This window comes from Gallus gallus, chromosome 2 (genome assembly GCF_016699485.2).
Source record: "Gallus gallus isolate bGalGal1 chromosome 2, bGalGal1.mat.broiler.GRCg7b, whole genome shotgun sequence".
Lineage (NCBI taxonomy): Eukaryota > Metazoa > Chordata > Aves > Galliformes > Phasianidae > Gallus > Gallus gallus.
In genome coordinates, this window is record NC_052533.1 from 15,902,191 (window position 1) to 15,916,509 (window position 14,319).

Here is a 14,319-nt window from a genome sequence, read left to right on the forward strand (position 1 = left end):
ACGGCACGTCAGGGCACGGCGCCCGGCTGGCTCTGAGCCGATGCCGCAGGCCTCACCGGCGCGGCCTGCCCGTCCGCTGCGGCCTGCAGCGCCGGGCTGAGCGTGAACGTTTCAAAATGTACCACACTCCGCCCATTTACGGTGCTGAGTGCCTACCTTCAGGGGATACCCTGCTGCCCTGACGGTCTGACTTGCCTCTTGTTGCCCTATCACAGCTGCCCTCTTACCTGCCCCTGCTTCCATGTAATTCACCTGAAGTATCACTCTAGTCACACTTTCAGTGACTCCTACTTACATTTAAAATCCCATTCCTAATTTTTTAAAGCCTGGAACTGTGGAAATAGCTATTGCTGTGGTGTTCAGAATAAGTGCTGTTGCGGTACAACGATCTGTCTCAGTAGCTAAACAAATGCCCTTACTCAAAAGCACTGTGCATCCAGCACACAAGATCAGACAAAAGTATGTTAAAACTGATTTTGTAGCAAGTGGACTAGTTTACCCAGTCTCCTGATGAATTAATAGCCTCTCCACACAGAGCAGGGTACAAAACCTTGGCACTCCAGTCAATTCCTTTATCTGGTACACAATAAAACGTATTTTAAATTCCTCTTAAGGCAGTTGCGCACTCACATATGTGCCCTCTGGTGGGAAAGCAAAAGCTCCACAGAGAGGGAATTAATGCAGATCAGCCCATTCTCTGCTGAGCTACTTCATTCTACAAGGTCAGCAGCCAGCTGACTGGGGAGAGCTTTGCTGGAGAGCAGCTTACACTTCCAGAGGTGTTCAGATAGGATTCCCCACACTGGGCAAAGGACAAACCCGAGTTAAGAACATCACTGCTCCACTCACACAAATGTTACAGACGAATTTCTCAGAAATTTTCACTCCTAGTGATAGATTTCTAAAGCTCTTGTGTGTTTTATACCGATACCCATCTTCCTTTCTATCTACAAAGGTAGGAATGACAGAAGCACAGATCAAAGGGAATTGTTTGTTTGATGATAAGTGGGTCTCTGTATAAATATGGAGTCTTTGAGCGTGCAAAGAGTTAACTGCAAAAAAGTAATAAGGAAATGAAGGTCCTCTTGTGAGGCCAGATGATGTGTAAATTCTACTTACCTGAGAAAATTTATAATTACATTTACCACTTAATTGATTTAAGAGAAACTCAGTCTGCATTTTTATAATGAACGTTCCCAGACTTTCACTGGAAATAAACTTTAAAAGAGATGCAAATTACAACCTGTTTAATGGCTGTGTGCAAAACAGAAGCTGCCATCTTTGCACCGAAGATGTGTAAGATCTGCAAATCCAGAATGAGGCACTTGAAAATGAAGTAACTCAAAATAATCATGCTTTGAGACATGGATGAAATAGTAAATGAGAGGCAAATTATGAGTGCTGGTGAGTCCGTGAGAACACATCAGAAATTACTATTTAATTTAAATGCTTGCATATGATATTAACTGGCATGCCATTAGCTGTCCTTATGTGTACATATTGTATTCTCAGTGTAGTGAGTTCCATGTGGAGTTAACAACAATTGGATTTGGAGCACAACTAATAAAGAAAGCCTTCTTATCTGTTGAACCCAGAGAAGAGTGGATATACATTTTTATCTCAGTCTGGGGACCTTGGCTTCATTACTTAGGGAACAAAATCATATGATGATTCTCTGTTGTCTGCTGGGAACCTATTGGGAATGATTATGTGTTTGTAAAATCTGGTAATGATCTCTGTGTTGAACTCGATTGTGTTTCTGTCACTATGAAGGAGAAGCTGCCAAAGCAGTCCTAAGTATGAGCAGCTCTTTTGGTCCAGTATATGAGAAGCTAAACTCTGGGAACTATGAGAGAAAGACTGACCAGTGATGCCCATTACTTGGTTGTGTCAGAGGAGAGACTACAGTACTCTGCTACCGGTGTGGTTTGGCAGTGTTTGTAATGCGTGACACTTGACAGGTCTAAGTACTTTCTATTGTCACACTTCTCTTTAGCTGGTATTTCACAGACAACTAAAGGAGAGTCTGTGAATTGCTAATATGAGCCATTTCTTGAAATGTTAAGATAAGAAATCCTGTATGCAGCTGTGCTGTTCTAGTCCTGGAAGGAGAACATTTACAGGATGCCTGGAGAAAAGGCAGACAAGAGTGATACTGAGTGTAGTGTAAACTCAGACCTGTTCTTCACAGATGGATTAGGGGTAGTTGTTAAGTCCAGCTATGCTATAGCATAGGACAGTCTATCAAAGTCTGATGTGCTGAGCTACCTTACAATCCTCTTTCTGTGCCACATGTAAAGTGACACTGGCCCTCAGTGTCCTTCTTATTTGTATTCCAGGTCTGAACTAGCTTTCTAGCAGGTGCTTCCAGTGCATCCCAGAAGATCACAAAAGCTACAAAGGTAGGGAAGACTCTGGAAGGCAAGACTATGAGGAGTGGCTGAGGTTCTTTTTTTGTTCGGCCCAGATAAGGCTGAGGGGAGTCCTCATGGCAGCCTGCAGCTCCTCATGAGGGGAGCAGAGGGGCAGCACTGAGCACCGCTCTCTGGTGACATACCGTCATAGAATCATAGAATCATTCATGTTGGAAAAGACCTCTAAGATCATCTAGTTCAACTATCCACCTACCACCAATGTTGCCCACACTAAACCGTGTTCCTTAGTACCACATCACCCTTGAACACCTCAAGGGACGGTGACTCCACCACCTCCACGGGCAGCCCATTCCAGTGCCTCACCACTCCTTCTGAGAGGTTTTTCCTAATATCCAACCTGAAACTCCTCTGGTGCAACTTGAGGCCATTCCCTCTCTTACTATTGCTGCTACTTGGGAGAAAAGGCTGACCTCTACCTCAGCACAACCTTCGTTCAGGCAGTTGTAGAAGGACACCCCTGAGGCTCCTCTTCTCCAGATTGAACAATCCCAGTTCCTTTAGCCACTCCTCATAAGACTTGTGCTCCAGACCCCTCACAGCTTTGTTCCCCTGAACACAGTACTGAAGGTGCAACCTCATCAGAGCTGAGTATTGGGGGAACAATCACCTCTCTTCTCCTGCAGGCTACACTATTTCTGATACAAACCAGAACGCCATTGCCCTTGGCCACCTGGGCACACTGTTGGCTCCTGTTCAACAGAGGGCATGACAGTGACAGGACCTGTGTCAGGGAACAGTCAGGTAGGGGACAGGAAAAGTTTCTCCAGCAGAGGGTGGAGGGCATGGAGCAAGCTTCCCCAGGCAGTGGGCACAGCCTCAAGCTGCTGGGGTTCAAGGAGTGTTTGGATAATGGTCAGAAATATAGTTTGATTTGTAGGTAGTCCTGTGTGAAGCCAGGAGTTGGACTTGATCCTTATTGTTCCCCTTCCAACTTGGGATGTTCTGTGATTCTATGATCACCTTCGTTTTACTTGAGGGACAAAGGAGTCAGTAACATTATGCAAGTGAAAAGCAGCAACTGGAACCAATTATGCCAATTGCTCCCTCAAGGGTCTGAATCATAGCAGTGTATTTCACAGAAATATTTTTAAATGGTGCTTAAGAAAGTAGACCATAGTCTCATATGCATTATGAGCAAGTTCTGTAAGCTACCAGATCCAAGAGCATGTAATTTTAGTGAAGCTTACTTTTTGAAGTATGTAATCCAGCAGAGAGAGAGAATGAATTATTTAAAAACTAATAGTCATAATTAGGAAGAACTGAATTAGCATTAAAAATTCTAATTCAAATGTACATGCTTGTGAGGAATGGAAAGATATTGTCCAAGGATAGAGCAAAGGAGTCTAAGGAGTAATTTTCTTCGTTGTTCACAGTAGAAAGGCTAATGTGCCAGTTGACATTTACTACATGATTTTTAATGAAATCATGAAAGATATTCGTGTAAGAATCAACAGCTATGGAGAAAGAGAACTATTTGCTTACCTTGAATATTGTAAAAACAGCAGCTGAAGTTTGTCTGCTTGTGTTAGGCTAATCCCTGTTCTTCAGGAAAAGCCCTCTGGGAAAAAGACTAGTTTGAAATGAGCAATAATGCCTTTGGGAGTGGAAGTTTTCTTGTGAGGTTCAGATACATTCCTCAATAACTCAACTAGAAATACCAACTCATTTCACAGTTGGGGATTAAATAATGGAATTATTTTTAACCATTGGGCCACTTTGCCTAACGATTAGGCTCCGTGTCATCAAAAGGGTTAAAGATGACATATCCAATTTTAAATCCCTTTCAAGACATTCAGTGCAGATATCTCAGGTCTTTCAGCAGTCAATATTGTGAGCTATGTTTTTGTTCCCCCACCTGCCTCCCTCTAGCTCACGTGTTTCAAAAAAGAGGATGCAGTAACAGAAATATCAGCTCAGATCTGTGTCATAAAACATCTTTTGGAGAAAAAAAAATATAATCATACATCTAAAGACATTTAGCAGCATTTGACTTTGCATTTAACTATATAGTACTTGTGAAGTCGAGACCTTTACAAGTTTACATCTTTGCAGGTGTAAAGTATAATACCTTTCTTTTTTTCTTTAAGCTTACTATTCATTTCTTTTATGACATTTTTAATAAAGTTCAGTTTTCCTTAATGCCTCAAGGTATTATTGTTGTAAAGCCAGCAGATAGTAGTAACAGAATTGTTCAGATTTCAGGTATTCCAGAAAGAACATTAAAAAAATCCAGCTCCCATACACAGCCAAGAAATGAGCTTTAGAATTTCATCTTGCAGCAATGACAAACTGTGTCTTCTTATAAACAGCGGGAGCAGACTGCTCCAAACAAGCAGTCTTTTATTTCAGTAAAAAAAAATACAGTAACGAGTAGTTAAATTGTGTTGTCATTTAAAATGATATAAGTTTGGAGTTGCTTGGTTGATTTGGAGATGTTTATAGTGTTACACATCTTCATAATGCAAATTAGTAGAATTTGATTCTGAAAATCTAACTATGTCTGATATATTATTTATGTTTTGACATTTGTGCTTCTTATCCTTGCTACTAGCGCTGCTAAAGTTTTAGAAGCCTATCGTTGTGTAATTTGCCTTGTGGGAATAGCAAACAAAATACTGTGGCTGTATCGCATTAATGTGCTTATGCAATGGCATATTTATAGTCAGACAGCTCTTGTGATATTTCTTTCAATTTCTGGAAGGAAATAAAAAATAACATCCCTAGTTTAGGTCTGTTCTTTTAAAATTCTAGCAAAGGAAAGTTATTGTTCTTTCTAGAGTCTGAAAAATGATATTGCTGAAATATTTTCATGAAACATATTTACTAGCGCACAAAACCTGGAATACAGCTGGCAAGGAGGACTGAATTCAAGTGTTTTTTGTTCTATCTTTTTGTCTATTTATTTGGGCAAACTGTGGTTTTGGTCAGTGGGTTTCAACAACCTAATCTAACAGATAGGGGTGATTTAGTGGAGTAAGTCTTCCAACAAACAAGAGCTCAGAAGGACTTAAGACTGAGTTTAGTTGGGTGCCTCAACACTACTTCATTACAGTCTCCGTTAGCACCCAGGTCCCTTGCCCCATGAGTCCTATAAAAAACCCAACTTCTTCAGAACATGGTGGCAGTTAGCCTGCTTTTATACCATGGCTTTTTCATCCTCAAAATCTAGTCAGGTCTGGTGCTAGCCATTATCCAATAAACCTTACCTGAGAAGCTGTGTCATGAAATAAAGCTGACATTCAGGAACTGTTTCAGTTTTTAGCGTCAGATGATTTCTTCTTGAGTGAAACAAAGGAGGCATCTCTGCTCCAGAATTTTGGGTGACAAGGTCTGCCTGCTTCAGTGAGGTGAGGGAGACAGGTGAACTACAATTAGCAAGACAAGAACCTCCCAGTTTTGCCATTTAAAATGGGGAAATAATAAAATAAAATATTAATAAAAGCTGAAAATTACTGGATTAACAATTAGGATAAAAGATGAAATTATATGTCTTAGGTGTTAGGTTTTTATTTCCTTGGCACTGAAGCTTCTGTAAATTCCAGACAGGTTAATGAGGAAAGACAGCTGTCAGTTCTTGTTTCCCAAAAAGTCTGCTTAATAGTTTTCACAGTATGTTACTGTCGGTTTCTAAGAAAATAGTAAAAGAAATAGAGACAACTGAGATATATGGAAAAACATTGTTGAATCCATGGAAGTCTTTGAAGAGGTATTTATGGGCAAGTCGGTCTGCTGTAGATAGAGATATATGTGCAGCCCCAACTGAGTGGCAGGCTGGGCAGCCACATGACTGAAAACAAGTTTTGTCAAAGTCTGTTTGTCACGTTGAGTAATCTAAAAGTGGGCAGAGGGCAGTGTCAGCAGCCATTATAAATCTTTAACCAAAGAGGTAGCCACTAAAGAGCACTTACATCATCACTTACGCCCAAGTCTTCAGTGTCAAATAGATCACTTAAAAATATCCTGAAATCAAATGTTAGTATTAGAAATTTGCCATACAAAAGAGAATGATGAAAATATGCCCTATTGATTGCATTTATTTGCCTTTTTTTTTTTTTTTTTTTTTAATCTTTCTGTAACTGCATGCTGGCTTACACAGCTCACCATAATTCTCATGAGAGGTTCACCAACAATCCTTCTATGAATCTTTATAAATAGAAATTAAGCAAACCCTATATTTCTTTTATTTAGAATTGAATTCAGTGATGCTTCCACTCCAGTGAATTCATTCTTACGTCCTTCCTTTCCCAAATCACAGATACTACTGCTAGGCATAATGCTGCGGTAATAGTTGTATCAGTATCAAAGAAGCAATTGAGGAATGAGATATTGCTTTATCTAGATTCAGTATTCTCATTCATACATCCAGAATTTGTTGACTCTTTTGACTGTAGAGATGGACAAGAGCCTAAAAGTAACGATTCTCATGTCCTGTTGGGGACCTGTGTGAGAAGCGTGTACTCCTCAAGCTTTTGTTTGAACTGATGGAAGTGTAAGAGATCATTTTCTGTTACAGTTTTTGCAGCGCACTCATCAGATTATTCTATCATGACAATTTGTTCCTGTAATATTTTTTTTTTCAATCTCCTAATCACTGTGGTCCTTTTTTAGAGCCTTACTGTAGTTTTCAATCAAAATTAATTGCAAGGCTGGGTATTTTACAGAAATCTGAATACACATGCTACGCAGTCTGCTGTAGATAAGCATGTAGATAGGTAGACTGGTGGATAAATAGATAGGTAGGTAGATAGATAGACAAACAGACAGTTTTATCTATCAAATGTGTTCTCACAAAAAGGGCAATGAGTTACCCTGAATATATGTGTACTTCCCAATACATCCCTATTTATTTGCATTAAGTTAGCCTCCATTAATTCTTTCTTAATGGAATCTCCTATTGGTCACTGTCTTGTGTACCTGGGATCAATGTTAAGCTCATAGGACTACAATAGTTATTAATCTTTTTTTCAATGGTGGTGCAACCTTTGCATTCTTTAAGCACTCTGGAATTTCTCCCATGTTTGAAAACTGACTGAGAATTAATATTAACAATCTGTTCTTTGCAGGCTCTTTTAAAACTCTTGGATGTGACTAATCTGGATATGCTGATTTAAGAATATCTAAATTTAGAACCTGCAGATAACTAGATCTTCTCTGTTCTCCCTTTACTGTAAGCCAAAAAATTATGTTTAAAATACTATTATTAAAGATCTGGTTTTCTTGCTCTGTTTGCTCTCCTGATGTTTTGTTATTTCATGTCTGTTTGAAACCTTGCAGATGGGATGAGCTTTGGGTTTCCAAAGTTTTTTTAAAATGGAGCTGCAAATTTCTTTGCAGATTACCTTTGACTTGTACAAACCCTTCACATAAATGCCTGTCAGCTTCAAATCTTGCATTATAAGCAGCTCAGTCCTGTTCATAACTTTTTGCAGGAGGGAGTTGCTTTTGTTTTTTCACTTATTTATCTAGACCATTTTTAAGAGTAATTTGCAGTATGCTTTTTAAATCCTTTGCATTGCAGTTCTTCTAGAATTTTAAACTGCATTACCCATAAAAGTCTTTTCTGCTTCACTGCCTCTATGAAATGTCAGCTCAGGAGCTTTTTACAGATTAAAAATTAAAACTTAGAATATAATTACTTATATATGCACATATACATCTGAAGTCTTAAGAAGGAAAGCTTTTGATTAGTAGCATTGTCTGTCCCAAAGTCTATGTTTCTATATAACGATAAATGAACTGTTGGAACTATGCACTGACTTTCTTCTTCAAAAAGGTTTACAAACATTTCAGTGTTTGGATAAGATATATAAATGCATTCTGATTTATAGTAGAGGAAACAATGCAAAGATCAGCTATATACGTCTGTACCTCCATAAAACATAAAGCAGTGATGATGCATATTGAATTATTCAGTGCAATATTAGCTGTTACTATAAGCAGTGTATTGAACAGATCAAAGGAAGAGATTAAAGAGCCCATTTGTCCCTGAATTAGCTGGGTTGTGCTGTGGCTCACATGGCAATGGGCACAAGCCTGCCTACCTTACTCTCACCACAGCTACCCTATCTTCTCTGTAAGCAAATCCAAAACTGCATGGCAGGCAGATTAAGGAATGAGAGACCATTCTTGATACAAATCCTAAACCACTGTAACCACAGCCCAAATTTGAGTCTTTTGAAGACAAAATAGTTGTTGAGCTAACTAAGTCTATGATTGTGCACATGCTGCAGCTCACCACCAGAGCATCCCACTGATGTCACAATAGTAAAATAAAGTCCTGTGTACATTTACAAAGTAGAGCCGTGGGTTGTCAGGAATGCTGGCCTTGTCTTTTATTTTTATTCTTATTTACTCACATTTGCATCCACAGCAGGACTAACAGATGGATATTTTTTAAACCATTGTGAAAGAGTTTCATGTTTGCTGAATCACTACAGCATCATTTCATCAAAGAACCCATGGCATAATTGGTATAGGCTATGGAAACAGAACAAATACTCACAGAAATGACAAAATAATGGCTTTTTAACTTCAGATATTGGAAATATGAAGTTGTCTCACATGTCTTAAAATGGGAAATTGGGATACAAAAAGAAGCAGGATTAGTCCTGATGTGAATGGTCCTGGATATTTTACATTACTGAAAAGATAAATAGAAAAGGGTTGGGAATAACTTGTGAAAAGAAAGTTATTTGAAATAGTTTTGTTAAAAGTAAAGGAAGACCCGTGCTCACTCTAGAAAGAAGCTCTGTGGTGCGTGTTCATTCATTCCAAATGGACCATCCTTACTTCTTTTGGTCTGCATCTGTCTCGTGTCTCAAAATATTTGCTTTCTTGTGGAGCTCACCATATTCACAGCAGTGTGTTTGCACACTGAAGCTCTTTAAAATGCATATAATGTGTGCACAGAATGTCTTCATTTATCAGATTAGCTCACAGATCAGGTACTATCCAAAAGAGCAGGATGGCATTAGAACAAGGGTGTCAATTCACTGTCATGAAACTGAATTCCCCTCCTAGTCAAAGGCCAGGAGTTAAAAGCAAAATAGATACAAATGATTAATTTTCAAATTGCACATCCTTTTAATTGATCGAGTTAGATTACATTTTAATAGAGTAAATGCATTTTTAGAACTTTCCTATGAACACAGGCTGCATTCACACATTCCCTGCCAGTGATTTCCAAGCTGACTGAAGAAGTCATCATCTCTTGCATATCCACAGCCGCCTACTGCTGCCCCTCTGATCTGCCTCTGAGCTGCTCTCAGAAATGCCTCTACCCATTCCAACCAGAATAAACTGGATTCTGCTGAACAGCTGAAATGTCCTAAGAAAGCCTTGGCTACAGATTTGTCTTGGTGGTGCTGTGTGAAAAGGGCCAAGTTTGGGCTACAAAACCAGACCAGCAGAAGCCTCCTGCATTATGCAGCTATTTTAGGAAACCTCCGTGCTCATGGCACAGTTGATTACCACTGGGGCTTGTTACACTGCCATGTAAAAAAAAGCTAGATTCCCACAACGAAGCTGAAGCACTTTGGTGGTATACTAACAGGTACTCCTATCCTGCTGGAGCACAGTTATTTTTTTTTACTGGGGCTTTGCACATGTGAGGTAAATACACTCCTTCATTCACACCCACACAGAAGTCATGTGTGTCCTAAACATCTGGGCTGAGTAGGTAGGTAGGATTGATTGTTTCAATCTCACTGTGACATCATGTCATTAATGTAATGTGTCCCTCCCTGAAAAAGAGATGAGGCAGTATGTCTTACAGAACATGTCTTATGTCTTACAGAAAACAAATTCCCGTCCTTTCCTGTCTACAGGTGTGATGTTGAGAAATGGTTGAGCAAAACCAAATAACTTTAATTGGCCTGAGAAGATGTGCAAAATTATCCTGGATTATTTAAGGAGTAATATAAACAAACATCAAAACAGATTTCCAAATGCCAGTAATATTGGGAAGGAAGATATATCATTCTAACCAACCCTTCAGCTAGAACTAGTGACATACATTGCCTGTGTGTCTTTAGATTAGCTTTCAGATTACCAGTTTATTTCAAAATAAACTTTGGTGTGACTAAAATGTCTTCCTATTAACCAATGGATGTGAAGAAATATGAATTATACGAAACACAGTCAGCTGACATGTCTTAACTTCAAGTTGTTTCAGCCACTACTACATATAACAATAGTGCATTGCTTAAATAAAGAAATACCAGCTGAAGATGAAACGTGTTCTTTCATTTTTCTGCAGTTTTCCAACATAAATTCAGAGGATAAATTATAAGAAAGGTCTGCTTTTGGGGGGCGAACAAAACCAGTCTACTGTCATAAGATTTTTAACATATATTAAGGCATGAACTTGAAATCAATATAATTGTTTCAGTATGACCCTGCATAAGGAAACTCACTTCATGACGAATAAGCCCTTTTGCTTATTTTGTTTTTTTGTAGCTTGTTAACTACCAGTACTTTGAAACAAAGCCTCGCCTATTTGATTAAAAACTCTTGCACCAAAATGGTTTTACATAGGTCAGGATAACTTGTTGAATCTTTTGTTGTGAATAAGCCTTAGCGATGGATTAAACATGAATCGGTAGATTGCTGCTGTGACCCTTATTCCTGGGCACTTACAAATAAATGTGTTCCCCTGTGGCTTCACCAAATCTTAGAAAAATACATTTGTATGCAAATCCGTGAAAAGTCATATGGCAATGTGACCCTTAGGACTGCAGAAGCTGTGCAGTACCTTAGGGCTGCAGAAATGTCCAACAGCTTTTGTATTGGAAGCTCCAGGCCATTTGCAGTAGGCACATTTAAAATTATAAAGTCTAAAAAGCAACATATTCTACTGATATATACAACATATACAACTTTCTCGGTCATTTCTGAATTCTTACTAGTACTGCCTAAGGGCTAAAACAAGAGAGATTCAGATCCATAAAATGCTGTTATCCGCCATGAGCCAAGGCAAGAGTTAGTTGCTTCCAGCCTAATCCCAGCATGTCACGTGGCCAGAATAGTGGTGGTCAGGCAAGGAGGTAGCAGGCTTGTGACTGACTGGTTGCTACTTCAGCCAGCACCAGCTGAATTCCAGCTGAGCTGCAGCAACAGAATGACTTGAGATGTAGGCTTCTGTTACAGGTTGATGCAATTTATAACCATCACAAAACTGTAATGGGAAATCCCATTATAGCAACTTTATTGTTCTAATAGACTATTAGGCAGTGTGAGGCTACTGTAAATAACATTAAAAGAGTTAACTGAAATGGGGCTTTTTGAGTTATAAAGAAATGAAGTTTTTGGATGAGGTACCACATGTCAAATTTGCTGCTGTCTTCATAATGCAGAACAAGAGAGCACTTGAATATCAAATTCTTTTATATGAAGTCAGGTAAGCAACTTTTCAAGCCACACAATAAAAATAATTAAAACTTATTTATATTAGCCATTTAGGAGAAGATATTCAGCCCAATTCTTTCTGACAAAATATTTTTTTCTTTTCCTGGAAACCAAAAGAGCTTTCAGAAGTCTGTTTCTACAAATTTCTCTGACAGAAAAGACTTGTCCCCTTTATTAGCATGTATGATATGCAGCCAAACATCAACTTGTCTACCAGACCACAGGCTGATGGTCGTGCATAGGATGTGCCCACTAGATAATTAACTGGTCGATATATTGTTTCAACCTGCTAAGGCTTCAGTATACGGTCAACATCAAAACCAGCATCAGGATTTGGCTCTTCAGACCTGCGGCAAATTACCATTACCTGCAGCAAATTACCAGGAATATTTGGTAATGTATATATATATATAGGATGAATATGTAGTATATTTTATTAATGCTATTAATTCTATATTGACATGTAGTATATTACATATATATCCACTGACGGGATATAGTCCTTCTATTTCACAGTGATACTGTATGTTCAACAAGAATAAATGCAGAGAAAATCTCTTGGCCCTTTTAGTGCACAGAGAAATATCAGCAGAGCAGACCAGTCCCTCAGTAGATGTGTACTAATGCTAAAAACTCTACTGACAATACGCACATAGAGTGGTTTTAGAAACTTACAGATTAACCGAATGTTGTCAAGGAGGAACAAGAGCCATATCCCTGAAATTACCTTCTGCCGAATTTCAAAGTCCTCATCCAAAATAAAGGGCTGCTGGTGCTTTAGTCTCTCAGCTGAAATATTTGGATTGGGTTAAATAGACTGCATTTCTCAGTGTTTCCTTCTCACAAATTCCCTGAAGAAAAAAAAATGCCCGAAGTAGAAATGTGTACTATTAGGGGTAAAATAAGACTGGCAAAGGTATAAGCAACAGAAAGAAAAGCATTACAAGGGACTGCTTAACAACAAATCTCACATACATTACAGTATACTACAGCTCCCATTTAAAGCAGTGTCCTGATCTCTTTTGTAGCTAGAATAGTACTAAATAAATGTAGCCACTATTTCCTTGTTTATAAATGAATATATTTTGTTATCAGATCTCCTCCACTGATGTAAATCCTAGATAGGTTCCACCTTATACTCCAAAGACATTTTAAGAAATACAGACGTGTCAGATAGAGAGTGAAGGGTCAGACAGTTTTGTTATTTAACGAGAAGATGCGGCAAGAATAATTAGTCCACTTTGTACTCCAAAATCTATTAAATAATATTAAAAATCTATTAACATTACATGGCAATGTTTAAAAGTCCCCAGCCCTTCAACAATTACACTGGACAGAAAAGTACTGTGGGATTATTATGATTATGCTCAAATAAATTGGAACCTTCACAGCTAATATTGACACCAAATTGTTGAGCATAGCAGGAACCTGCCATTAGTAATTTACATATTTGCTTCTAATTGTGCCTATGCATCATAAAGATAGTTCATATTTGCATTTGCTGCCCTCTGAACCAAGTCATTTTCCAGTGGCGCATATTCACTTTCACTGGAGGTAGCTTTCATTAGTGATAATTAAAGGAGAATTTTTACTGCATTATGCTCCAGGAAACAATAAGAGGTTGCAGAGATTGATTAATAGCTAAACTAGGTTTGAGACGTGTAATCAATCTCACAGGCACAAAAGATTTTTCCTGTTACGTAATGAAACATAACAAGAAAAAAAATGTTTATTCTGAACAGTGCTTACCAGCTAAATTCCATTGTAATGCACTAAATGGCCTGATTTATTTTAAAATGCTCCCAACAGAGAATAGCCTCAGTCTATGGGTAATGACTTTTTGCCCTCATTATCTGCACAGTCTGTGTTTGGACTCTGACTAGGACAATACCAAGGAGGATGTCACTGTTATCTTAGTGTGGAAATGATTTTCAGTAGACAAGTGCATGCAAGAGTTGCTCTGCATCCAATCCCATTACTTTTGGCTTCAATGGCCATTGAAGATACCCTTTTCTAACACCGCCGAACCCCCCAGACTCAATATTACTTCCAGTTGAAGTATTACTGTTTCACTGGGACCTGGAACAGATCCAATATCTGTAATGTGTTTTTACTTACTGAAAAAAAGTGCTATTATACTGTGACTTATTTTGCCATCCTACTATTGTGTTGAAAAATACTATCACTGCAGAATTGCTGTCAAATGTTTGTTTTTGTTGGGAAAATAACACTCGTTCTCCACTAGCATGATGTTATCATTTAATTATTTTTTCTTTTCTACTTTGTGACGGAAAGCTGCAATTCAATGAAGTATATATTTAAATGCAAAAGAGGCTTACCAATTAATCAGTACAGAACATGAATGCTTTTAATCTGCATAAAAAAAAAAACCATAGGCCTTAGAAAAACACCAAATCTTTTCAATAGAAGGTATATAAAAGTAATTCCTGTCCATTCTCAAATTTCCTCAAATATGCAA